Source organism: Stegodyphus dumicola, chromosome 7 (assembly GCF_044657685.1).
Source record: "Stegodyphus dumicola isolate Sdum_Otavi_A_Nest chromosome 7, ASM4465768v1".
Taxonomy (NCBI): domain Eukaryota; kingdom Metazoa; phylum Arthropoda; class Arachnida; order Araneae; family Eresidae; genus Stegodyphus; species Stegodyphus dumicola.
Window position 1 is genome coordinate 109,576,406 of NC_140774.1, and position 25,974 is coordinate 109,602,379.

The 25,974-nt window shown below is 32.4% G+C and overlaps 1 protein-coding gene and 1 long non-coding RNA gene across 10 annotated transcripts in view; both read left to right on the forward strand.

Moving 5' to 3' along the window:
* The window catches only part of LOC118202388 (muscle calcium channel subunit alpha-1-like), a 674,690-nt gene that overhangs the window by 113,980 nt on the left and 534,736 nt on the right, over positions 1-25,974 (forward strand). The gene's annotated exons all lie outside the window — the stretch shown is intronic.
* The window catches only part of LOC146996311 (uncharacterized), a 91,576-nt gene continuing 86,123 nt past the window's right edge, over positions 20,522-25,974 (forward strand). Inside the window, exon 1 of the long non-coding RNA XR_015042180.1 lies at positions 20,522-21,143. This is a non-coding gene — a long non-coding RNA (uncharacterized LOC146996311). The remainder of the gene's footprint in view (positions 21,144-25,974) is intronic.

Genomic DNA, 25,974 nt, shown 5'->3' on the forward strand with positions numbered 1-25,974 from the left:
CTTATATTTTCAAGAGAAAAGAAATTACAATGAAATAAGCAATATCCCTTAATACAAATATTAATTATCCTAATCAAAAATTAACCAAATTTCCGTTGAAGAAAAAAAAGTCATACAAAACTTTTCAGTATCTTACAAACAGTGAAATAAGCAAAAACTAACATGAAAGCAACTCAAAAAACATAAAATATCGCCCACAATTTTACTCTGCAGAACAACTTTATCAAAAAAAAAATCAATAAAAATGTATTATATATATATATAAAAATGACAATGAAAGATGCCAATCTCTTAAAAACAGTGACATAAGAAATACGATGAAAAATTGTTGCCAAACCCATATTTCTAAAAGAATGAAACTATTCAAAATGATGCGATTTCATGAAAAATCTATCAACAACAATAAGACAGGAAAATTGTTGCCAAAATCACATTTTTAAAGATGTGAGAAATGTACTCGGAAGCTTCATATAAAAAATCTTTTAAAAATACAAAATATTATCGTTTTTCGAAAATTTAGTAAAAGCAGTCGCAAGGTTGAAAGTTTAACGTGTCCAAAAATCAAAGAGAAATAAGCTATACATTTTTAAAAATAAACGTTTTTAGAAAAAATCCCGTTGAAAAGTTGTTAAGCTCCCTTTGTTATAAAAATTCGTATTTAATCGATTTATTGAAACACGAAATTTATTTTAAGTTCGTAAAATAGCAAAGTGCCTACGTTCCTTGACGATGTGAAAATGGAGTGTGTAGAGTAAAATCTCGCTTTCCTATAGCCCATTATGTCTAAAAATGACGCAATTTCGTCACAAAACCTAAAATAAAAAAAATTCTAATTCGAATTTCGAAAAAATCGCTTCGAGGTGCACCTATGTACCAACTTTCGCAGCCGTAGGCCTATGAGCTTACGCGCAGCGCGAACGAAAGACACACACAGACAGACTCTTTCTTTTATTATATGTAGACATATAAAATAGTGAGAAAACGCAACGTCAGCCAAACGCATTTACTTTTGGGATACATGGAAATGTTTGAAATATTTGCTAAACAAAGGGACATAACGTTTATTATACAGAGTTATCGTTTGAATTCCACATTATTTACATCTTTTACTTTTACTCGTCGAATTTTTTTCTATAATATGATATGTGGGATTTCTCTTTTCGCTTAAGGCTTAATTCTGGAAGGAAAATAGTCGACCAGCACAATCACTATATGAATATGAAGGCTGCCAATTTTTATCCCTTGTTTTTAGAAATGCCAGCACAACACTTCTTTGAAACTCTAATAGAAAACTTTTGGGATGTGCAGCAATCTTATAAAATTTTCCCGCTTTTGATTTGGCTATATCAATAAAAGTCTTAAAAATAGGGCTCCACCATTTCTTACATTTTATTTGTATTTGTTCTATGTATATCGCAACAAAACTGTCCAGAAGGTTAACGCCATCCATATATTTGTTGTAATTTCCAATGAGTTTAGCTTGCTTTACATTTGCAAACTTGTTTTCTTTTTTGGGTACCTCTTGGCCACTGAAGGCGGATAAACTGTATTAAATTAATTGCCGCGGCTATGATGGAATTGTCGTTCCATCTATTTACTGAAAAGCCATGCTATTTATCAAATGTGGTATCGTATGCTTCATGCTTCATGTTTTTCTTTTTCATATTGTTTACAAAAATATTAAGACAATTTTCTAATCTGTAATCAAAACTTGTTTCAACCGTATGAAATTTCAGCTCATTCAATACCGACGTCAACATGTGTAGCATAAAAAAAGTTGTCGAAGTATATATACTGATTTGAAGAAACTTCCACCACACTTTAACGATCTGTTACATCTCCACCTACTCCAAGATTAGACAATGTCTTTGAAGATTTACCTGAATATATATCAAAATGATATATGTTCATTTGAAACATGGTTCATCATAGGAACACGAAACAATAAACTCTGCTAGGTATCATTTGCTCATGAATAAAAAGATGGAGTGAAAACAAAACTTCATATGTCATAAAATTGATATTTGAAATATTTAAACAAAGGCGAACCTTAGCCAGGTTTACGGTTTTGTCCAACGCATTTCTATCAGCTAAATGCAGTTTCTCCTTCATATTAGTGTCGTAGAGAGTCTCACTGCTGCGCATACTAATGGATTCTTTATCGACCGACATTACTGCGTGTACAAAACAAAAAATTTCCAAGTAATATCTTTTTTCTTAGTTTTCATGTTTTTTTTTTTTTTTTTTTTTTTTTTTTTTTTTTTTTTTTATGAATTTGATACATTTCTGCATTTTGACATGAAAACATCTCGATCTCACTTGATACATCTTCGGCACTGGCAAATTATCACCTAACACATCATCATTATTGCATTCTCTATCGGTCACAATATCTGGCTTCGGACACTTACTTGATGTATTTCACTTCGACCATCCTCATCTGATTGAAAGCTATAAAACACTATATTCAACTAACTCCCTCATAAATTGCAATGCCTCATTCAGCATTAAAAACCATTGTCTCCGATATTCATTATTTTGGAACAGCTGTTTTGTGTAATCTATAAAAGAAAATACCACTCTCTATGTAAATCTATGTATATTAATAAAGACACTGCTTTCAACTGTTTTTGCGGTTTCGCAACATTTTAAAAAATGCAGATTTTACCAACAAAGGCAAAACAATAACCTTATCTTTTCACACCATTATACAATCTTATCCTTTCAGAAGATAAGCGACTCTTTGTAGAGACATTATGTATATTTTGGGAAGCAGGAGTCATGAAAAATTAACAAAGCCTTCGCCGGGAATCGAACCGCGGACATCTGGAATACCAGCCCAACGTGCAGAACCACTACACCACGAAGGCACGCCAAGAAGGCGAGAGAAATACCTTATATCTTCATAGTGTTATTTGATTGGTGTTACCCTCTATGAGATCTACTCAAAATTAAAAGAAAAAAAGCCTTGCAAAAAAGTACCAGAACGATTATTTACTCTTATAAAAATTTTAATGTAATAGAAACAATTCTTTTGGTCCAGAAGCAATGGCTTTTTGCCTACAGTGTACAAAACAGTTGACAAAAAAACGCAATACAGAAGATTTAAAAACTCTCTTGAATACATCCCCTAACTCAAAGCAAAAGGAAGGAAGTCCAAAACAAAAAAGAACCCTCTTCGACAAAAAAAGTCCTATTTACGTTAAGACTAATCACTAATTAAAAGTATCTTCTGACGCAAGCACGCCTCACTTGAACTCAATTGGTCAATAACAGTTCGCCACAACCTTTTCCTAACCACGCAGCAATTAAAATTAGGTAACGCACATATTTTTCTACATTGTGCCAAGGGAAGGTGAGGTGGGTAGTTTCCTTATCTCGATCTCTGTGAGAATTTTCTGAGATAACTTCACATCCTGAAAAAAATGTCACTCAAGAAAATAATACCTATGTCTACCTTTCTGTTTTTTCTATAGTTCATATACCATATTAATAATAAATTTCGCCATGTTCAAAGTGAAGCGTTTTTTTACAAAGCTATGGTATCCGTTTATCTCCTACATCGAAATAAATTTGAACTTTCCTTTACATGCTTATACACAAAGAAGCCTTATTTCAAGAGCATATTCGATGCTTAGTCGCTCTTCCCTACGGCTCGTGTCTCATTAAGAACACGGAAAACATTCTCTCTCAGTCTTTGCAACATACACACAAAACTAAAAGGACCCTTATTTAGAATCTAATTACTTAGTTTTTACTGGCGTCTACCACTCATCCCTATTTTCTCAACATTTCCTCTCAAGGAATCCGCAGCATTTACAAAAACCCTGGAGTTAGAATTTGTACTTAACATTTAGTCCAAGTACTGACTGCTGCTCATCATCTTCCAAATAACATCTCCCGATATTCGTTGTTCGTCTTTACGCATGTTTCTAAGCAAAGCTGACATCATACTTGTCTTAATCAAAGTGCACTGCGTCACTGTGAACGACATTCATAGCCGTTATTACTGTTATGGTAGACTCTTTGTTCACCTTTTTAATTATTTTAAAGAATAATTTTGTGTAAAAAGAAAGACAGTCAACTTTCGTCTTTTAAAGTTTTAATTTCTCTTCCATTTATTTGTTTTGAGGAACACAGAATGATTTCAAAGAATGGTTCTTGTAGAAATTATAGTAAAAATAAAGGAAGCATTTTAGAGTCATTCACCTTGTACATTTATTTAGCGATATTTCAGTTGAGCATAAAAAATAGCAAAACTGACAAACATTGAAGACAAGAAAATAAATAAATAAACGTTTACGATGACAAAGACATATCCCTTTGTGAAGGCTGGAGAATAAATGACAATGGTCGTCTTCTCGCTTACGGTTCAGTTAGAAGGTCATAGATAAGTCGTAAACTTTTTGTCATTTAATGGTTAAATGTTATGGTTACTGAGAACGGAAGAGATCTCAATTCTTCTTTCTCTCGAGAATGGCTAACTAAGTAAAAATTAAATAAAAAATATCGAATATTTGTTACAGAAAAGATAAGTGCAGTTTCTGAAATTTTTATTCTTTATGGGGCTGAATTTTTTCATTATAATATTGTGATATAAACGCAGTTTTTTTAATAAACCTCTTTTTACATACTAAGAGTTTATAAAACATTACTTGCTCATAAATGTGGTTATTTCAATGTGTATTTTTTTTTTTTTTTTTTTTGGATAGAAAATTTGCCGCTCTGATAGTAAGGATGGCTGTTATTGCCTTGGATCTGGGTTCGAATCTCAGAAAAACCATTCATTTTTATTGTGTGTAATGGCTACACGGAATGAGGGCACTTAAAATTGAAATTGTGGTGTTAAAAGCCTTCTGGAAAGGTTGGTGGCAAACAAAGATAGGTGGAATAGCACCAAGTCTTTCCTTCCAGGATTTTCTGCATCAGAATTAGGGCAAAGTTCCAGCTTCTTGGGGATGTAATTTGGTCGTCCCTGCTGTGCATCTTTGGTTTCGGACATTTCTGAAATTTTCAGATGTAACATTTTAAATTAAATTTGAAAAAATACTGAGCACATTTTGATTTAAAATAAAGCTATGGCGTAAAGTGATTACCTTAAAACTAGGGCCCAAATATATCTTCTTCTACTTTCATTTGGTTTACTTAGTATCAAGTTTCGATACCGTAGTTAATCATTCCTAATGTAAAAAGGTGTAGCATAAGAATGGAAGTATATAAAAAATTACATATGCTAAATTTTTGGTACCTGATTAGTCGTTGTATATGCAAGTTTAAAGGTGACCGGCAGGCTCCGGTTGTGAAATTCTGATTACTTCTTGTTTGTTCGGGTTTTCGTTTTTTTTTTTTTAAATGTTTCTATGGCAGATGAACGTTTCGGTTAAATAGTGCTTTTCTCTATAAGCCAAATGCGAAACAGTTTACCTTAGAAGAACCTCTGAAAAGAAAAATTGTTTCCTGAAAAGACAGTTGGAGAAGCTTTGATATAATGAATACTGACCATTTAATTTTTTTCGCGTGTTTGTCTAAATGAAAAAGGAATGAATTCGGTACGAATGAAAGTGTATTTCATAATTTAGTTTTGTGATTTTCGTCATAAATGGGGAAAAAAAAGAAAATCAATATCGTCACCTTTTTCTGCCTTTCAAGTGAGACGACGTAATTACTCAGTGTTTTTCTAAAAATCTGAATAATTATATTTCCCTTGTGGATTAGTCAACCATAAATTTCAAATGTTGCTTTTTTGCCCTGAAATCTAAATAATTATGTTTCCTTTAAGAAAGGATTAGCAAACATGGTCTTCTATAGAACGGGTTACTGATACGTAACAACTTAAAACATGAAAAAGGCGTATCGTCGAATATATGTGATAATCTCAAATAACGGTTATGAATATAAAAATTCATTTTTAAACAAATTAGAAGTAATAAAAACATGTTAATAATATTTTATTTATCAGGTTTATTCGAAGAAGTAGAATAAATATTTTTATAAGCGAGCCTTTTTTTAATTATTTGCGTACAATAATACATGTATAGTATTACATAAATCTTATTAAATTTGTTAAATATTTTACATTAATTAACCAATTATTATGATTTAAATTTTGATACTTGTTTTCTTTTTCTGTATCCTCAAGAAAATGCAAAGTAGTTGTTTGAGCATTTAAGTGGAAGGTTTTGAATGTTTCAGCGCTAAAGATTTTGGCAACCTTACTTACCCGCAATTTACGTCCTATCGCCAGCTATGCCAGAGATTACTCCGGCTTTAGCCATTTCCGTTAGCCGATGTTAACGCGTGGCGATAAAATTTTTGAGCCAGCTTAAGGGCACCATTTTGACCCGACTATGTTATTTGCATTTGAATTTCAATTTATATTATTTTAAATACCCGCAAGTGATGAAGTTGTATTTGTAAGTACAAGTAGTTTTTTCTATTAAATTTAAAGATTCATAAAAATATTATTTTAACCTTCGTAAGACTTCGTATGACTTAACCATTTTAATTAAGACTGGAGCAATAATTCGCTAATCAGTCTTGTAGGTTCTGAGGGAACACTGATTTAAACTTCGACACAACTGGAATCTTACAGATTATATAAATGCAAATTAAAAGAAGTTGATTTTCTTTCACATCTATATATTGCCTTAGCAAAAGCAACAGGATCTGAAGAGGAACAATATTGAAGGATCTTAGATACCGTAAACTTAAAGATCCTTAGATCCTTTCAGATCTTTAAAGGTACTTAGATCTTAAAGGATCTTAGACACGATCTTAAAAGGAAAATGATTGTGCTTTGCCAAAACTTATTATATGGCATCAAAAAAGTATTTATTAAGTATTATATTAGCAAAAATTTTCATAAAAATAATCAGTTATCTGTATCTATAAATAATTAATCTATTGCCTTTATAGCTTTAAAATTAATTTTGCTTGAACATTTCCAGCAAAGCTGCCAACCAGTAGTTGACAGTATTATGACATCTCAACTTGGTTTCCTTAAGTGCCATCTGCTTGGCATTTTCTATGCAATTACTTGTTTGTTTACAAAAAAAAAAAAAAAAAAATGCGCAGAAAAAATGCTATCACGAATCTGAAAGCTGAGCAAAGAAGAGAAATACAATTTTTCCATCAAGCAAAAAAAAAAAAAAAAAAAAAAAAAGGCCTTTTTTTTAAACTGCGAATAGAAATTAAGCTGAGACAAAATGACAATCATCTACTTGGGTTGGAAAGGATTCTACGCAGCCACAGAAATGTTAGCTTTAAAAATGCTTAATAAAAACCACGTTGATGACATTTTGTTTTATTGGAAAGCGATATAGATACACGAAGATTTTTTTCCCCGATGGGTAGATGACAAACACAGTTTTCTTATAAATATATTATACATAGATTTTTAACAGAATTCAGGTTGTTAGAGCAGGAAAATCTCAGTCGAATAATTTATATCAGTTGCAAAATAATGGACCAGGCCTAGCAAAGACAGCCTTCTCTCTTATTAATCAGATTCAAAACATTTTTAACAATTCCATTTCCTAAAAGGGAAATCTCACCACAAATGTTATCATTTTAATAGAAGAAATTCAGGAAACCATAAACAGAGACATATTCCAAAAGGTCCGTTACGAAGGAATCAAGCCTACCATAGTGAGCGTTTTAAGCATTGTGCAGATCTCCAAGACAATCACCTAATTAACACTTTTCTTTTAATTTTCTAGCAGAATCACTCAAACATCTTTGTTAAATGGAGGATATAATAAAACATGATTTAAGATAAGAATTGTATTTTAAATTTTAAATGTAACAGAATAATAAAAGGAAATATAAACGAAACATTACATACATTAGTATATCTATTCCATTAATGTTACGTATGAAAGTTATATAAATTAATTTCGAAAATATTGATTATCGGGAACAACAATTCATGTTACAAAAAGAATCATATCTTTTTAATGCACAAAAAAGTGTTTCCTGATACAGTTCTGGTAGACAGGGAAAACCCCGCTCAAGTATCCAAAGCATTTAATATATATCTTCTGGCGAAGATTTTGGCGCATGTATTTTCATCAACGTTTTCATATTCTTCATGAGCATCAATCGCTTTCTGGCTACTATTTTTATGCTCTCTAATATATCCTTTTCAAAAGGAATTCTTGATATCTCAGCATCGTTATCGATAAATAAATAATCTTGCTTTAGCTACGTATGACTTTTGCAACAACTGCATGCGCTTTCTTGAATTTCTCCAGCCACTCGTTGCTCGCGTGAAATTCACTTTTCCCTAAAGTTTTGAAAACTCTGTAACCTTCTTTATTATCAATAGCCCTGATATCGGTAATTTGTTTTCTCTTACTGTGCGCAACCATTTTATCGTTGCTTCATAAACAAACGTTTTCTTGCATTTGGCACTTGGATCTGTGGAACCAAAGATCAACAAAAATTTGTCCCGATTTTACTAGAATGTCGATAAGCTATATTGCAAAATACCGAATTTTATGGCTGAGCCTTTGTTCTTTGTATCTTTGTCCACTTCCCTGAAAGTCAACATTTTTTCATGAAGTATTAAATACTTTTGTTTCGACACTTTTATCGTTTCATACACAACTAACTTTAAAAAGGAATTTAGGATCTTACTCTCTATGGCCACAGAAACTCTACTAGATCCCACTAATGAACCTGGCGACTTCTCACGCACTCATGAAATGATATCATCACAGAAGAAGGGTGAAAATACTTTTTATTATTATGAATTGTTAACAAAAAAGCACGTACTCCGTGCTTCACAAATAACACCGACAACTTGCTATGGAACTTAAGAATCGTTACACAAATTCAAGTTTAAAAATTAGTTCTGGACGAGCACCTTAAATTGAGGCTAACTAGTTGACTTGACAACTTACCAGGCGTGATAATTTTTTAAATGGAAAAAAGGCGTGTCAGCAACTGCGCGTTACAGCAAGGTCACAATCGTAAAGCGCGCTGGCTAGCGAAAACGCGCTCTGAATCAAGGAGGTTAGAATAGATAGAAGGAGGGAAGTTTCAACTCAAACGGTGAAGCTTCGCGGCCATGCTCCTGTTATCGCTGTGACTTGTGCAAAAAGTCTGTAATTGCAATATTTTTTTTTTCTTTTCTGTTTGAAGCATGTCAGCTTCTGTTGCATATGGATGCACAAACAGATTTTCGAAAAAAATTCCTAAGATTACTTTTCATTCGTAAGTATTGATTTTCTTTTTCTAAGTAATTTGATAAATATGTTAAAAAATATCACAATGTCATGTTGTTTTCTTGCCAGATGTGATAAAAAGTACTTAATAATAATCAAAATACCTTAAATACATTTTAATGTTTCTGTTTATAGCTGGTATCTTCGTTCCTTAAAATAGAATGATATATGCTAGAATTTAAACTCTATAATTTGAACGTTTTAGGTAGTTCGTTTTGTAATTTTCTATTGAGTTTGAAATCAATTGTTACTGTTTTTATGAATTGTAAAGGTGTTAAATAAAGTAATGCTGTTCTTTATGTATTAATTATTATTCATTTTTAAGTTTTGTGAACTGTTAGGAATATAATTTGTGTATTTGATCAAGATAAACTAACTGTTCTGTTGTTAAAAATTTTTTGCATAAACTTCCAAATTTACGGGCAGTATAGCGATAAAAGTAAGTAAAATATTTACACAACTGAACATGTGGAAAGATGTATCCAAAAATTGCATGCACGGAACAGTTTAAAAACACGTACGTTTCACTGCCGTAATGCAATGATTTGAAGTTACAAACATGGACGCCGCTTGTTGGGTGGAGTTTCATTCCCCGATAGTAGAGGAAACTGCGAAACCTCCCTCCTTCTATTCTAACCTCCTTGCTCTGAATAAACTATAAGATTCACCCACTTAAATACTCACTTCACTTAACTTTAAATTAACATCCTGGCAAGGGGAAGTTTCGGAGTTCAGGAAAGATAACAAAAATCTGAATAATTGGTTAGCTGAACTAAGGGAAACCCTACAGGATTTGCAGTATAAAATCAAATAAATATAATGTGCAGCTGTTGCTTAATCTTAAGTTAGTCTGCGAAACAGGACTGGTTAGGAAATTTTTAAATGCTTCCCCTTTCAAGAATTTCCTTCTCCACTTCATCCCTCATGTAGAAGGAAACATGACAACATATAAAGAGCCACCTGTTTTTCTTTATGAACACAGCTGCACGCGCATAGATGTCACAGCAAGAAAAATAAGTTTAAAGTAGAATGAATTCTCAAAAATGCATCCATTCAAAGACTTCGTTAAAGAGAGAGTTTACTTCGATATTCGGAGTTTTTTATCCAAAGAATTTCATACTTCGGCAAAAACCGCCTCGAAAAACCTCGCTAAGTAGAGAAATTCGTAAAACAGATCGTTTGTTAAATAGCGGTTTGTCTGTGTATTGAAGATTAAGGAAGACGATTGTTCTTTCTTCAATCCTAAAACTTTGTTTGCACAATGTGTAAATTATATAGTCTCTTAAAAGTAAAATAAAGATATAAATTATTCCGAAATGCCTTGAACTGTTTTTAAATAGTTCGTTAAATAACTATAGTTACAGTCTGACAGATTGATTAAAGCATATGCATGATTTAAGCTTATGCATGTCAAACGGTAGACTCTGGGAGCTGGCTAACTGCCAGGCTACTTGAAAGATAAATTGAAGGTTTTATGTTTTTTGGAATGGTAGTAATTTTCAGAATGGCTAAGGGTAAATGCCCTGGTAACATGACATAACAAGCCCCTAAAATTAGAAAAATTGCGTGCCTCTGAAGTCAGACTGCCATTAGTTGAATAAGTCGTACATTTTGTGTAATCTGACTGTATCTATTCTGTATATTTTGCGATTTTGCTTTTATATTATCTTTATTCCAAAAATGTGTTATGTAAATAGGGAAGTTTTAGACATAGCAGAGTAGCGTGAAAGTGAAAAAAGGGATTAGTAAAAGAAGATTTATCAAACAAATTTAAAGAGTAAACATAACTCAGTAGAGCATAGAATTACTGACTGCCACATTTAAGTAGATGCAAAATTACACGAACAGCTAATAATGCAGGAGTACAAACTACTGATTTTTCTTTCTTTTTATATTTTACACACGTTACACATACAGTTACGTTATTACATTAAGCATACCGTAATATTTTTTAACAAGTGTGATTTGATTAGTTGCAAAGTAGACATAACTATGTAAGAAATTATGAATTGTTTTTCATTTTACTTTTTTCATGGTCTACGGTAATATGAAAATTTTATTGATAATTGATAATTTTATTGATAAAAATAATTTTCAGAAATTACCGAATTTTGACTTGATGCGAAAGTTCTGACATTAAAGTGGAATAAAATCGTTGCTACAAACAATCTACAGAAATTCAATCGTCATTAACTTAATAGTTTTAAAGTCTAATAGATAAACAGCTTTTTTCTATATAATCTTCTGGATAGAAACAAAACCCGTTTTAAGACAAATTTTAAACTCGCATTGCATTTACAAATCATGGGATTTTAAGGTTGTCTTTAGAGATTTAAACTATCATTGAAATAAATGAGTATGGCGGAAATTTTCATACTCGTGAGCATTTTCTTTTGAAAGGTTCATGAATTTGAGTAACAGAGAACTTTAAAGCATATGGACTTTGATTAATAACTTTAATGTTTATCTCTGTTCAATAATAGAAATGTTTCCTTCTACTTTTTCGAAGTCTATTAATAGTATTTATATTACCTTTTATAAGAATATTTAATGTTGTGTAGCTTTATCTTTTTGGCTTCATCCATTTTGTTATGTTTGAGACTTATTTACGGTTTGGATACTTTCTCATTAAAATGGTCACCGCTCTTTGTCACCAAAATTGACAAATTAAATCTTTTAGTTTGTAATATGCAAATTTCCAATATCATCAAAGATTTATGCGATGGCTGCTTTAAATGTAGCTTATGGGGTTCAAATAATCTTTTCATTAAAGAGGAATTATAAAAGAAAATCTAAAATAATATGATGTAACATGAATGCTCTCAGCTTTTTTGAAATTTCATAAACGCTTCTTCTTTGTGATCTACTTGAGACCCTACATCCTAGAGGACAGTAACGACTAAGGGCTAGACACTGGTAATTCCGTTCGCGGTTCGCATTTCGTAGAACGAACTGGATGCAAGGCGTTCTCGTGATTGTTTTGGCCCCATTCGCACTTCTAAAATGTTCTTGTTTTATATCATTCAACAATCAACAATTGTTTATCTAAGCATTCATTCATTAATTGTTTATCTAAACACAATGTTGTCACATCTTTTCTCATAATAGCACCAAAGTTCGATGCTGCTACCTCTTCACTGACAGAGTTTTCCGAACCTTTCTATCAAAAGCGTCTTGGTTTGTCTGCGATCTTCATCACTTTGTTCAGCGCCTTTAAGCATATGCATTCTTGATTGTTTTCTAAGCTATTATTTAATTTACTTATGGTATTTGACTGTGAGTGGAATTTTGTCAACGATTTTAACCTGCTTCCACATAAGCTATCCAGATCAAATTTTGTATACACGTAGTTTGTCGATAACAATGCAGTGTGAAGGAGCAGCGTTTTAGAAATTTGATTTACACTTTTTTTAAACGATTGTTCGCACATATCTTCATTTAACGACAAATTGAGCATATCAGAATTGACCAGCGAATACAGCGAGAAAACGCTTTTCAGCGAAGTATGTATGAAATGTTTACGCATAAAAAATGCATTTTGCATTTCCCATCTTGGGGCATTTAATGACGAAATGCTGATATTCGTTTATTTCTTTTAGCTTCAAATATAATGCCCGTTGTAGCATTGTTATTACACCCAGTTTCCGAAACTAAATATTCAAAAAGACGTCTTCGTTCTCTGAATGACGTTCAATCATTTAACTTACGTCTTTAAATTTTCTTAGACCCAGTATAGTTTTTGATGCTATTTTATTTTTTTTTTTTTTATTTTTTTTTTTTTTTTTGGCAGATGTCGGTAGTAGTCAATAGCAAACCTTTTTTTTATTTTACAATACAAGCCTCGGTTTGTCACAGACGTGAATTAACATTAAATCATTTACTTTTTACTTTGTTCTGAGTCTTAATAACCACACTTTTTGCTTCCCAAATGCCTAAATTTCTTCAAGAACTTCGCAAATCTTAAATCTCCTTCAAGGTACTCTTCTCAGAGTCTTTTCTGTTGACGATGTGTAGATTTTCCACAAAACGAATAACTCAGTACCTGTAATAAGGAGCTCAATTCTCTGGTCATATAAAATTTAGGTTATCCAGTTAGCGGCTGGAAAAATAATAGATCGAATACCAGCGAAGATACATTTTACTTTTCATGTATGCCGCTCCGAAAAATCTAAATGATCTCTGAAATGTAAATGCTGAATTAGACATTAAACACTTAGACGCCATTCTACCGCTTTGTATGGCTAAATTCAACATAATAATAATTAAAAATGTTTGAAATATGATGATATTTACCGTAATGCTATACAGAAACATCATCTAAGAAACCTGATAAAACGAGGTATATCTGGAGTAATGAAGTCTTTTTACATGTATATGTACCTGTACCTAATTTTATTGGGTTAGTTGCCTTTGTATTAGAATTCATACATTCGTAATGGAGATAGTTATCCTATTTATTGAATTAAAGGTGAACAGAGAATCGAGAAATATTAAAAGCAAATAATCATAAACCCGTTTGTTTGCCTTAGCAATTCAATGATTGAAAATCAGAATCCGTAGCACTATGAGGCAAGTCAATTCCACTGCTGGCTATTCTAATATTCAAAAGAAATAATCATCTGAAATGATATTTAGAGAAATCTGGAAATGCTTGGTACGTGACATGTGAAAAGATTCGTACAAATAACCTGCAATTTGAAAATCGTGAATGGCATTAAGAGCGAAATGAACTTGAATAAAAGTTTAAAAGGATAATATAACTGAGATTTCTGAGCTTTATTCTAAATGGTTACGGTATGTCTTCATCTTAGAAAGTAGTTCTAAAATTACATTTTTATTTTTACTTCATTTTTAGTTAAAGTATCATATTCCGTTGAAAACACTGAAATGACGAGAACTAACTCTGTATGGACCCTTTTTCTGCGTATTTTAAGCATATAATATCTGGAAACTTGGAGATTATTACTTTGCGGAAAAAAATTTATATCGGAAAATATCTGTCGGGAGAGTTTTTAAGAATAATGAGGATAAAGAATTGAAAACAGCAAAATAGTTATATTGATATAATAAGATAACATATAAGAATTAGGCAATGATAAAAATTATGTTAAAAGACTGATAGAATAATAATGAAATAGTTATATGAAGAAAAAATAATAATGATGAGAGTTTGGCGTGATTTAATACCCAACGATATTTAACATCAAAGTACACTTTAGGTTTTCAGTCATAAAGTCAATTAAAGTCAAAAGTCCTCAGCGCAAATTTTAATTGGAATCTTATTTAGAGATATGCGTATTTCATTCAAAGAGAAAAAAATTAAGAATTGCTTCCGTTGAAGATGAAAAAAATCACGAAGCTTAAAAGTAAAACTTTTGTTTATTATTAAACAGATAGCTTGGCTAAATGGTAAGTGCAAATCAACGTTGTTTCTAAAATGTAAATAGTTAACAAATATGTGCATTCAATAAAATCTATGAACGCAGAATAGGGTGGAACATTAAGAATGTATAGTGCTGCTAAATCACGAATTATTAGTTTTCGAACTTCACCGGATTTGTCCAGCATTTATTCTTTCAACTTGAATGAGGTGACATTCAAATACTCTTTCAGCAGCAAAGTAATCAAAACTAGCACTAGCAAAAATAATAGATGCTAAATGATTTGATTAAAATAGATTCTAAATGATAAAATTAAAATAGATTCTAAATTATTTGATTAAAAAATGATAAAAATTCAATTTTTAAAATATAGAGGTGGTACAAAGTTTAACAGAAATGGAAATGTTTTAGCTCTAAATTGTGAGTATATATGTTAATATTCAGCCGTCATTAATTTTTTTTACAATACCTGAAAATTGTGGCATAACGAAATACCGTCTGTAGAAGTAGAAAAATGTCTAATATCCGTTAAAATTTTACAAAATATAAATGAAAACCAAATTTAGAATTTAACGTTTGGGTTTCAAGATGCGTATGTTTGAATGAAGAATTATGTATGCTCAAAATTTGGCTGTTCTAAGGGCCATTGTCTTTCCATAGTGCGACACATACTAACTCATAGTTAATAAATTTCCTCGCATATTTATCCCTTGGGCATTTCTTCTCCCCTTGCTTTTTGGCGCTAGGTTCTGAGAATTTAAAACATGTGCACCTAATTTTTCCTTCGTGAGTAAGTTCAGAGAACGAATTCTCCAAATTTAAAATGGAATCGTCCATGTAATGATTGTTTTCATCATACTCACAAAGACAAAACACTGCAAACTGCCTTCGACGGTCACGCCAAAATGCCCGTTGTAATTATTGAACTTAATGCCAGCCTAATACAAAACTCAACCAAACAGAATGAAGCAAACACAAATTGGTATTCTACCTACGATTTCGCTGACTCATCTGCACATTCTTCTCTAATTATTTATGGATGATTTGAGGCCTAAGGAATAGTACAGACAACAATAAGAACGGTCGAGATTCAAGTTACAGGGAAGCAGAAATGAAGATATCTTATTAGATATTGTAATGTTAATATTACTATGTATTCATATTGGAATGTAGGTTTTTTTTTAAATAAACAATATTGGGATAGTTATCTGTCGCTCTTTCATGACTGCATTTCATTTGTTTCATACTTACTGTAACGACATCTTTTCGAAAATTAAATTATTTTCATAATTTCCTCGAGAGTTTCGGATGATACAATTAGTAAAAATAAAGAGGAAGGGGAATATGCCTGTTAATACTGTACTTCATTTTATTATAAGAGAGATTACAGTAAATCACTTGAGTATTCTACCAAACATCTGACCCGCCTTGGACTTCACTGAGAAAGCCCATATTTCACAAAACTGCCATGAGAAAAAGGCATTTTCTGGATTTTAATGCCAAAATAACCTTGGTACTAAATAACTGTATTATGTACTTTGTAAATTTTAACTTATTTTCGTAGAGTACACTGGTATCAAATTCTTAACAGACTTGGAGCAAGTTAACTCTTCCCCTGGGCAGAACTACAAACGTTTTAAACCACAACTTTGTATTAAATCATAACTTGAGCACAAAGGCACTTCTCGTGCTAACATAAGACATCCTCATTCGGGGCGATGAAATTTATGTAACTGTAAAATTCAAATTTAAAATAAAGTCCAGTAGACAAAGGGTACAGAATTACATAAACGCAAACTTTTGCTTCACACTTCTCACAGGTGAAACACTTTAAATGCCAGCAACTATAATGCATGATAATACAATCTTATCCGAGCTAGCTAACCTAGTAACGTAACCTTGACAGGCAGGAACACGCTCTGTGTTGCTATTCGAAAATCTCACAATATATAATTCGACCTAATTTACATTCTAGTAGGGAGACGGAAGAGAGAAGTTACAGTACATATCTAAATCATAAAATAACTTGTTATCTAATAGGGACCTTATAACTTTTAATATATTACCTCAAGTTTCTGGACATATTTCCAGATACACACATACATACTTTCTTAAAGATGTCACATAAAATATTCTAGGCCGTATATAACGGCGTTGCTGCTCAGAAGGTTTGAAAGATGTTTTTGTGACGCAAATCATCATCTTTCTATGACAAGAGAATCAGCGTATGAGCATGAGCTCTATGTAAATATTGAATATTACAAATCAGTGGGATAGTTATTGGCCATACTTCTGTATATTATTCCCGTTTAAGTTAGATGAATATACACTTCATTATTTTGTAGTTCAATTCATTATGTACGCAAATGAATCCACGTGTAATTCAGTTGCATTGCTGTGTTAAAAACTTCCTATATATCTATTCATTCGACTAACAATAACCCGTTTTTAAAGTTAAACTATTCTTCTTTTTCAAACGAATATAAATTTTAAAATGTAATTAACTGTCTTGAAAACGTAATCTGTTGCTTAATAGCCTGAAAACAATTTTGAATTTAAAATTAGGCAAAAGAACTTCGTATTCGGCATAGATTTAATCGTAACTCTATGGATTCTGAGCGTGAACAGGTACAAGTCCTTCTTTGTCAGGAACAAGAAATTTTAAAATTATTATTTTCTTGTTGTTTACTATATGTTTGGATAGATTGCGCTATGCTTATGTTCCCTTTGCTCCATCTTTTGCTTTTGGTATAAATATGGTCATGTGTCCTCCCTTTTTTGCAGACTTTTTTTTCCTCCTGACTAAGAGGGACCTATACATATTTGCCATTGAAATCAATATCATTACAATTAAATCTATGCCAAACATGAAGTTATTCTTTTGCCTAATTTTAAGTTTTGCTTCCGCGTGTTCTTCTCTCTTTACTTTTGAATATTTAACATTTATATGATAGCAACTAATTTAGTATTTTGCAAATCAAGATATACTGGAAGATGAAAAGCAAATATGCACAGAAATTTATGATTTGTATTTGTACTACATGAGGTTTTTGGTCCTTTTGAAAAGCCTAGCATAAAATGTAAACAATGCTAAAATTTTCTGCATATTTTAATTATTCATTCTGCAACTATAGAATTAAAATATACTAATTTATTTAAAAAATCTTATTATTTATATCTTTATTTTCATTAAACCCTAAAAAATGTATTGGTCTGAATTTAAAATATTTCAGTAAACTTTATTCTCATCCATCTATGATTAACAGAAATGCTTCTCACCATTCAAATAAAATATCGTTTAAAGAGAAATATCTTCTGGAAGACATACAAAGTAATAAACAATGCTTACACCATTTTATGTTATTACACAGTACTTGCTTTAATGAGTTTTACAGCAACATTGATTCTAAGGACAAATCCAGTGAGAAGTCCGTATGCATCCTTTTAAAAACTGTACGCTTTTCATTTTAATTTCTAGGAAAGTGGACAGTCTCGATCAAATAAAAATGAGCGTAGGTTCCCTTAGAGAAAAATTAGAAAAAATTTCAAATATATGCAATTAAACGCAGAAGAAAATAGTCAGCTTCAGAGTTGAGCAGTATAATCTAATTTCTATGAATCGATATCCAACCTTGCACGAATAATTACCAGGTGCTCGTCATTTGATGTAAATCGATTACATAATGCATTATGTTGACGCAAACATAATTATAAACAAATCACTGCATTATTTGATGATATTTCTCTCATATGTGAAGGTGTAGGTGCCATGACAGTTAGAAATTTCTAACCGCTCTTGAGATAATATACGACTGCCTCTCTCATCGTTATATAGGTCAACTTTGGAGTGTTTAGAATACCCGTCTAAGCCTGCTAAATACAAAGTGCTAGCAGCCATCTGTTAGATAAAGCGCAGCAGTTTTATCATGGGCCTTGCAAATCCTATCAAAGCTTTTGGTGGCATGTTGCTCTTTCCATCAATCTTATGACATGAGAATATTCAATGAAGAATGTAATTATAGAGTCAAAGATGCATCTAAGCGTAATGTTCAGCGTGTTCACACTAAACTGACGATATCATTTCCAACCTAGTTGGTTACCTAAAAGTGATTTATTGTTTGTTATCACGTTTTCCATATGGCGTACCTTGGCATTTATGTATTTAAGTAACTCATTTCGCTGACATTTCGTTTTGCCTTTCAAATATCAACAAAAGCAATCAATCAGTCACGTGGTTTAATATTTCAATGCGTGTGGAACATTTGAAATAAGCGTTATACGTTATATACGTCTCATTTGGCAGACGTTAAGCATGACAGAAAACTCGTAAGTAATCATGATTATTACAAAGCGATTAAATTGAAATTAGCGATTTATATCACAATACGTATAAATAGAGTCATTGCACATTAGTGCTTTCTGAATGTCGATTCATAGTAACCAGATGATGCTGCATAATTTTACAGCTGGCCAATTTTTTCTGTCCAGTTCTTTTGCGCAGTTAGATTAAATGATTTGTCTATTTATATTTTGAAAGTCAAAAACGGTTTGTTTGACCGTGTTTGTCAGTTTTACCAGAGATAATCTGAAGGTGCACAGTCTGGAACATTCAGTCTAAAATGAAAATAGTAGATACGGACTCTCCTTTATTTCTTGTACAAGCAAATATGGATAGAAAATTGCATTCTGAGTATCCAATATGCAACATGAAGAGTTATCAATGCAAAACTTTCTTTCGAAATAACGCATGGTGCCAAAGTTAATTGATTTGAAATAACTCTTGTTTGAAGTGAAGAAGACGGGAAAATCAAAAAAGATTTTTAAAAAAATCTGAAAAGTTTCAGATTTAAAATTACGTCCAAAGGGGCATTTTTTTAACGTTTCGTGTGTTACCTTTATTTATTAAATATCCCGTTCTACGTACTCAAACCATTAAATTCAGTTCAACAGCATTATCGCAAAATAATTTTAAAATGAGCAAATCTTTAGAATTTCCGATACAGAGTCTCGCGCTGGAGATAAAAATATTTTTTTTCGTACAGTGCTGCCATTACTCCCTTTCAAATAATTTGTTTCTTAATCAAAAATTCTTTGAAGTATTACAAAATATAAAATCGATATTAAAACAAATTTCAAATTCAAATTAGGGCTTCCACATGTCCATATTCTATGGAAGATTACGTTATTCAAATTTTGATGGCTCTAGGTATCGTTGTTTTATCACAATGCGAGAAATATACATTTATGCAGATTCTACATTATTTAATTTCTTTAAATATAATACGGGGCTATAATACGTATTTGGTGGCAGCAATTTGAAAAGTGAACCGACATTTATAGTGAACCAACACAAAATACCAAAACGAAATTAATAGTCCTTCTGGACAATTGCCCCTTTGAATTAATGAATGTTGCCTCGACATTTGTCAATAACCGCTGCTACGTGCCACGGCTTTGAGTGAAAGAGGCTTTGGATGTGTTGCTGGGAAATGGCAGGCCATGTTATCTCTACTAGCCAAAGTTCATCTTTTGTGCCCTCGGGTGAGGCATGACAGGCTAGGCGTTTTCCAATCATTGACCAGACTTGTTTGGTGGATGATAGATTTGGACACTAGGAAGGCCAGGCTAACAGTGCAATATTTTGGTTTGAGAAAGAAGCCTGAATATTGCGTACAGCCTGTAGTTGCGCATTTGCTGTCGAAACGTGCCCGCAGGCACGCCCTGCAAGTAAAGAAGGAGAACAGGCTTCAAAACCTCAGAGATAGCTGCTAAGTTTCACTACAATGCATACTAGAGGGCGTGCGGGAGTGGAATCCAATACCTTCGCGCACGATAACATCGGCTGCAGGATTAGTATGACTATGCATAAACAACAGTCGAACAGCTTCTCTCCACAGTGTCTCCAAACTCTAATCCGACTATCGTGGAGTGCAGGCACAAGCGTGATTTGTCCGCGCGTAGGGAAAATAGCCTTGTACCGTGAACGACGTCGGATTGTTCGTGCGGACACGGACTGTTGTGTTACAGACTGCATTCGTTGTAATTTGATTGCGGATGTGACACTACGCTTCATCAGTGCCATGCGGATAATACGTGTCTTCCCGTGCAGTGTGGCGACGAGGCGGTTGCAATTGCTTCTGTCCGTCAGTCGTTCCCTCCTGCATCCAATTCGCATGATTATTACTTGGTTTAGCCTATTTCCCTGACGAATAATACTCAGTTTCTCTCTGCAACGATTTTATCTCTATCGAACTCAGGAACGTGCTCGAATGATGGACGTGTTTTTCTACGAGGCATACTGAAGCTACACAACCCACAAAAATTTCACGAGAACAATTCGTTTTGTGCAAAACTGCAGTCTTTCATCCTTTTATATACAAATTGCAGGAAATGCGGCTGTCGGCCATGATGTGCGCGTAATCATTTGCATGCTCCATCGCGTCTTAGATATGATGCAAGTTTCATGCTGTTTCGATGCTTCCTTCATGGTGTTGCATTTTGGATGGCCAGCAGTTTATATAGGTGTTTGTGTCAAGTAAGCTCTTAAATTAATTTTCTTAAACTTACTTTTAATATTTTTATATTTCATGTAATGGGACTACACCTATTATTCTCTGTTATTCGCTTCTTTCATCAACGACAAAAAGACCCTATATTTTTGTAATTTTGGGAATTAAAGAAAACAGTTTTTTTTGTAATCAAATGTACACATCTGGGAATTTAATTTCTAAAACTAATATCGTATACATGTTCATTTTCATATCTTCGGTACTGTTGTTGGAGGGAATAAATAGACTTTTCCTGTGACCATGGCATATCATCACCGCCAGAAATCAGTTTACTGGAAAACACTTCTTAATCCACGTGTCCTTAATCCTTTTGAAGTATGGCCGTTGGCATCAACCTGCTGCCTCCAAATCCTTTCATTCCTTTAAACCCTTTTTTTCCTTTTTTCGTTCCTCCAATTCCTTTAAATGTTTAAGCATTATTTTTAATATCTAACGCTTGGGTATTTTCTTTGCTTCGCTAGAACGTGGCCGTTCTGCCTGTTTCACATTTGTGATGCAGTCAGTTTGCTCGAAATTCTTGGCTCATGATTTAATTAAATTAGTACTACGATACTGACTAATGTCCTATGAATCGTACTGTAACGGACACAGGTATCGTACTACTCTATAAGAAACGTTACTTATGTAAAAGTGTTTTACACAAAAGCGCGCTGTTCACCTCTAAAGCGTTTCACAGCAGCTAAACTTTCAGAACTGACTTACGGCTAACCACCACATACTCAACCGTCTACCAAAGAGTTTTCGAGAAATGGAACAGAATTGCCATTTGAAAGCATTTTTGCTGATCTTTCTTTCAAATTTAAAATAACGTTTACGAATATTTAGTGTTTTTATTTTTGCTACGATCCGAGAGAACGCTTTACTAATGAGCATAATCAGTTAATGAGTTTAGTAAATATTATTCTACTGCCTCATTTTCCTTTAATTTTCTAGCATTTCTGCGAACTATAAATATGGATACTGTTCCGAATAAACAAAAACACTGAATATTCCTGTGTTAGAAAATTTTATCTAATGTTCAAATAGCACATTACAAGCATCCAATACCGGAAGAATTTCTCAGTTATTAATTGTATACTTAGATATGTTTGCAATATAAATTTGCAATTGCTCTTCAGGGAAGCGCATAAAACTGAGGGTATTACCCAAAATATGATACTCGACTATTATGTATAGAGCTTAAAATTCTTGTTTCGAATATAAAGTATCATTAATCGTCTTGGAGTTTCTTCCTGAAAATTAAAGGCCAGGAAGATATTTAATTCGCTGTATGGAGTACATTAACTTTATCTAAAGTGGCGCAGTAACTCTTTTCCTCCTATCATTAGTCATGAGTATGCCACAATGAACTCAGCTCAAATACGGGTAGAGATTAGAGGGTTTGTAGAATGGAGCTTCCCTACGTTGGACTGAAGAAAGCGCAGAGGAAATTTTCTTCAAATGATAACATTGCGCCTCGTTTGAAGAACATTTAATGTATTGCTAATGGAATTCTTATCTCATGTCGTTTTCATAAACTTCTGAGAAAAAAATAAGGCTTATATAGGAATAAACTAAAAGTATAAAAAGTCCTGAATTTCTCAAAATCCAAGAAAATAAATTATATTTTAAATGTCTTTCAATTTTTTCTTAATCTTTAAGCGAAACAGTTTAATATCAAAGCTTTCAAATTAAAGCAAAATCTCATATTTGCATCTATGAAGAATAAATTTAAGAACACAATTAAAAACAATGCATCTAAATTTATGTGACTTCGACATCTATTTATTATACTGACACAATGAATTAACGCTTTCTTCCATTTTAAAAAAACATTTTAATGCAGAAGCACATAAACTACAAATGCCCTATACAGTTTTGAAACAACTTTGATAAATATACCTTTAGAAGTCAAATAGTCGTTAAAAACTCCAATAAAGCATTCCCTGGTTTCATATTCAGATTTCCCAGCTTTGCCGTTTATTGGCAGAAGACTGGTTAATTTAAAAAATTTTTCTTCGTTTATTACAATAAGTAATTAAATCTCTTGCATTTTGAAATTTTTTCTATAGAGGCATTAAGTTTAAGTAGAAAACATGAAAAAGCAGCTGTGCTCTTCTTGTAATTTAAAATCCTATGCTTCTTGTAATCAAACGGCCCAATTATATTACATAATCTGAAATGTATATCATTTTTACACACGCTTATGTTATTTCTAGAATCCGCCCATTATAACTAACCTTATCGTTAACAAATCCCAAAATTTACAACAAAGAAAAGAATGCGTTTAATAATATTTTTATTTCAATCGTGAAGTTAAAGGAAAAATACGTAAAATGCATTTTATACTAGAAGGTAACATAAAAGCAACATTAAAGTATCCTGTTGGGAAAAAACTTTCTTTTTGCAAAATGACATTACACAAATACCTATCTCATTATCCTTAATAACATGACCTCAAGAGTTTCTTCTTTTAATCATAATAATGAGATTATGCTCGTAAATATTAATTAATTCTTATTAATATTGACGGCTACAATTTTTTATAGAGAGAAAGAATTTCTGGCACACCGGAGTTAAAATAAAACAAGTTGTTGACATGAAAAATGCATATTTTTTATATATAAAAAGATATCAAACTGGTAAAACGATGTTTTTATTTTCGTGCGTATGTTACTTTACTGACATGAAAAGAAAAGATATATATGGCTTTCGCTATTTTAAAAATGCAGGTTTCAGTTTTATTTTCATGATATAAAAATACTGTTTTATTTTTACATCCATCCTTTTGTGCTGTAGTTTTATCATTGTTTTACCTTCGGAGTACTAAAAAAAATAATGTTTTCGAACAAATCACTTGAGAGGTAAGGCGAAGGAACATTTTACCATCAGTTTGTTCGAGAAATGGGAATAAAAAAAAGGTTTTCGGTATACTTTTCTTCTACACTTTGGAGGGATAATCATTAACTTTATACCCTGTCCTTTGGAGAACTGGGAAAACAACAGGAGAAACACTCACCTATAAATAACTATCGAACTATCGTAATGTTTTAGATTTTATTAACGTTCCTAGGCCATCACGTAATCCTGTACGAAAAGAAAAGAAAAGAAATAAATATAACAGAAAAAAATAATTCTGAAATGAAAGGAGAGAGCAATGGGAAGTGGCAGTTTCTGTTGGAGACGATTGCGGGAAGAGAAACAACTACAACTAATACGTACCGACTCAGCACAATAAAAAGAAATCGTTTGTAGGTTAAATGCTGACTTTCTCCATCGTTTTGTTGGTTCGCAGCGCCCCACTGTTATGACGTCACGGATACTGAATATTTTACCAGGGCTTCGAAGTTTGTCATTGGATCTCTTAGTTAGTTCTCCGCTTACGAAATGCATTTCTTGAAGTTCGCGTTTAAAAGGTCAGAATGCTGGAAACTCAGGCGACATTTTCAAATAGCTTTTATTTGTAAAGAATAAAAGTAATGTTTCTAAATCATCCGAATATAAAGTTAATGTACTTTTAAAAATTTATGGGATTTCTTCATTGCTTGAATCCGAATTTGTTCCTTTTAACGATTAATGGATTAAGTCTATATTCGAGATTTCCACCTAAATTCACTTTCAGTTATTCCTTTCACAAGAATACAGAACTATGCATGATTATAGTTTCATATCCTTCATCTTTTGAGAAAGCGTAGTTCAAAATGAATTTGAAAGACTACATTCAATTTTTTAAATTCTTAGGCTAAATATCATATACCATGTCTTTAAGTGTTTTAAATATTAATTTGCCAACAGATATATGAGTAGATATTTACTATTTCAAAAGAAGGAATGAAGAAATTTTGGGGACTACGTGGTTTTTGTTTTAAATAGGAAGTAAAGCAAAAACCTTTATATTTTCCTTTTCAAATAGTAATAGCCTTTCATTTAACGAAAATTTTGTAATGATCATTGTACTAAAGTAAGTAAAATCTGTTTCATATCCAGTATACATTCTTACGAAATGCCCAGCTGCGCTAAGATAGTTTCTCCGCAAAGCGGGATTTAGGTTGCCAGTAAATGGCAGGGAAAGGCAGTGTTGCCAGGTTTGGCGCGAAATCACCCATTTGGCGACAAAATCGGTGATACGCATAGACGGAGCGAGAACATTCTACAAGCAGAAGTTTATCGTGAAGATTATCTTGAGTATATTGAGTTCTGTAGTAATGCTTTGAGTTCAGAGATTAGCTCGTGAGCGATCGATCGAGTCGGAAGCTGTACTTTAGTGCTTTGCCTTGAAGCTGTTTTCAAAAGCCTGATAGCCTAAAGACTGTATTGCTGATTGTTTCGGACTGTTTATCGTAGTTTTCGACGGCTGTTAACGCGTCTTTGGAATTCTCCTGTGTAATGCTGACGAATAAATTGCGTTTCGATTCTTCATCATGTATTGTCATCTTTCACTCCAAATTGACGAACCCGAAGAATGCAACAATATAAACATTTATTATTAAATTAAGAAGACCACTTTTACGTATGATAAGCAAGAACAATATCCATTGTAAAGGCTTTTTCTCATTCTCTATTAAAAGTATTTCTGTATAACTCATAGAAAAATTAATAATAATCATGTATTAATACTATTAGTTACTAATTATATATTATTACTATTAGTTCTTATTTTCCGGTTAAGGTTTTCATGCCTTTAGTAAATCTGTATGCAATATTTTTAGAATTATCAACAATTTTAAAATTGTTTAAGTGCCGCTAAGCCTAATAATGTTTTTGATGGCGGCCATTGCTCTTGTTTACATTTGAAACAGCAGGATAGCGGATTTGTTG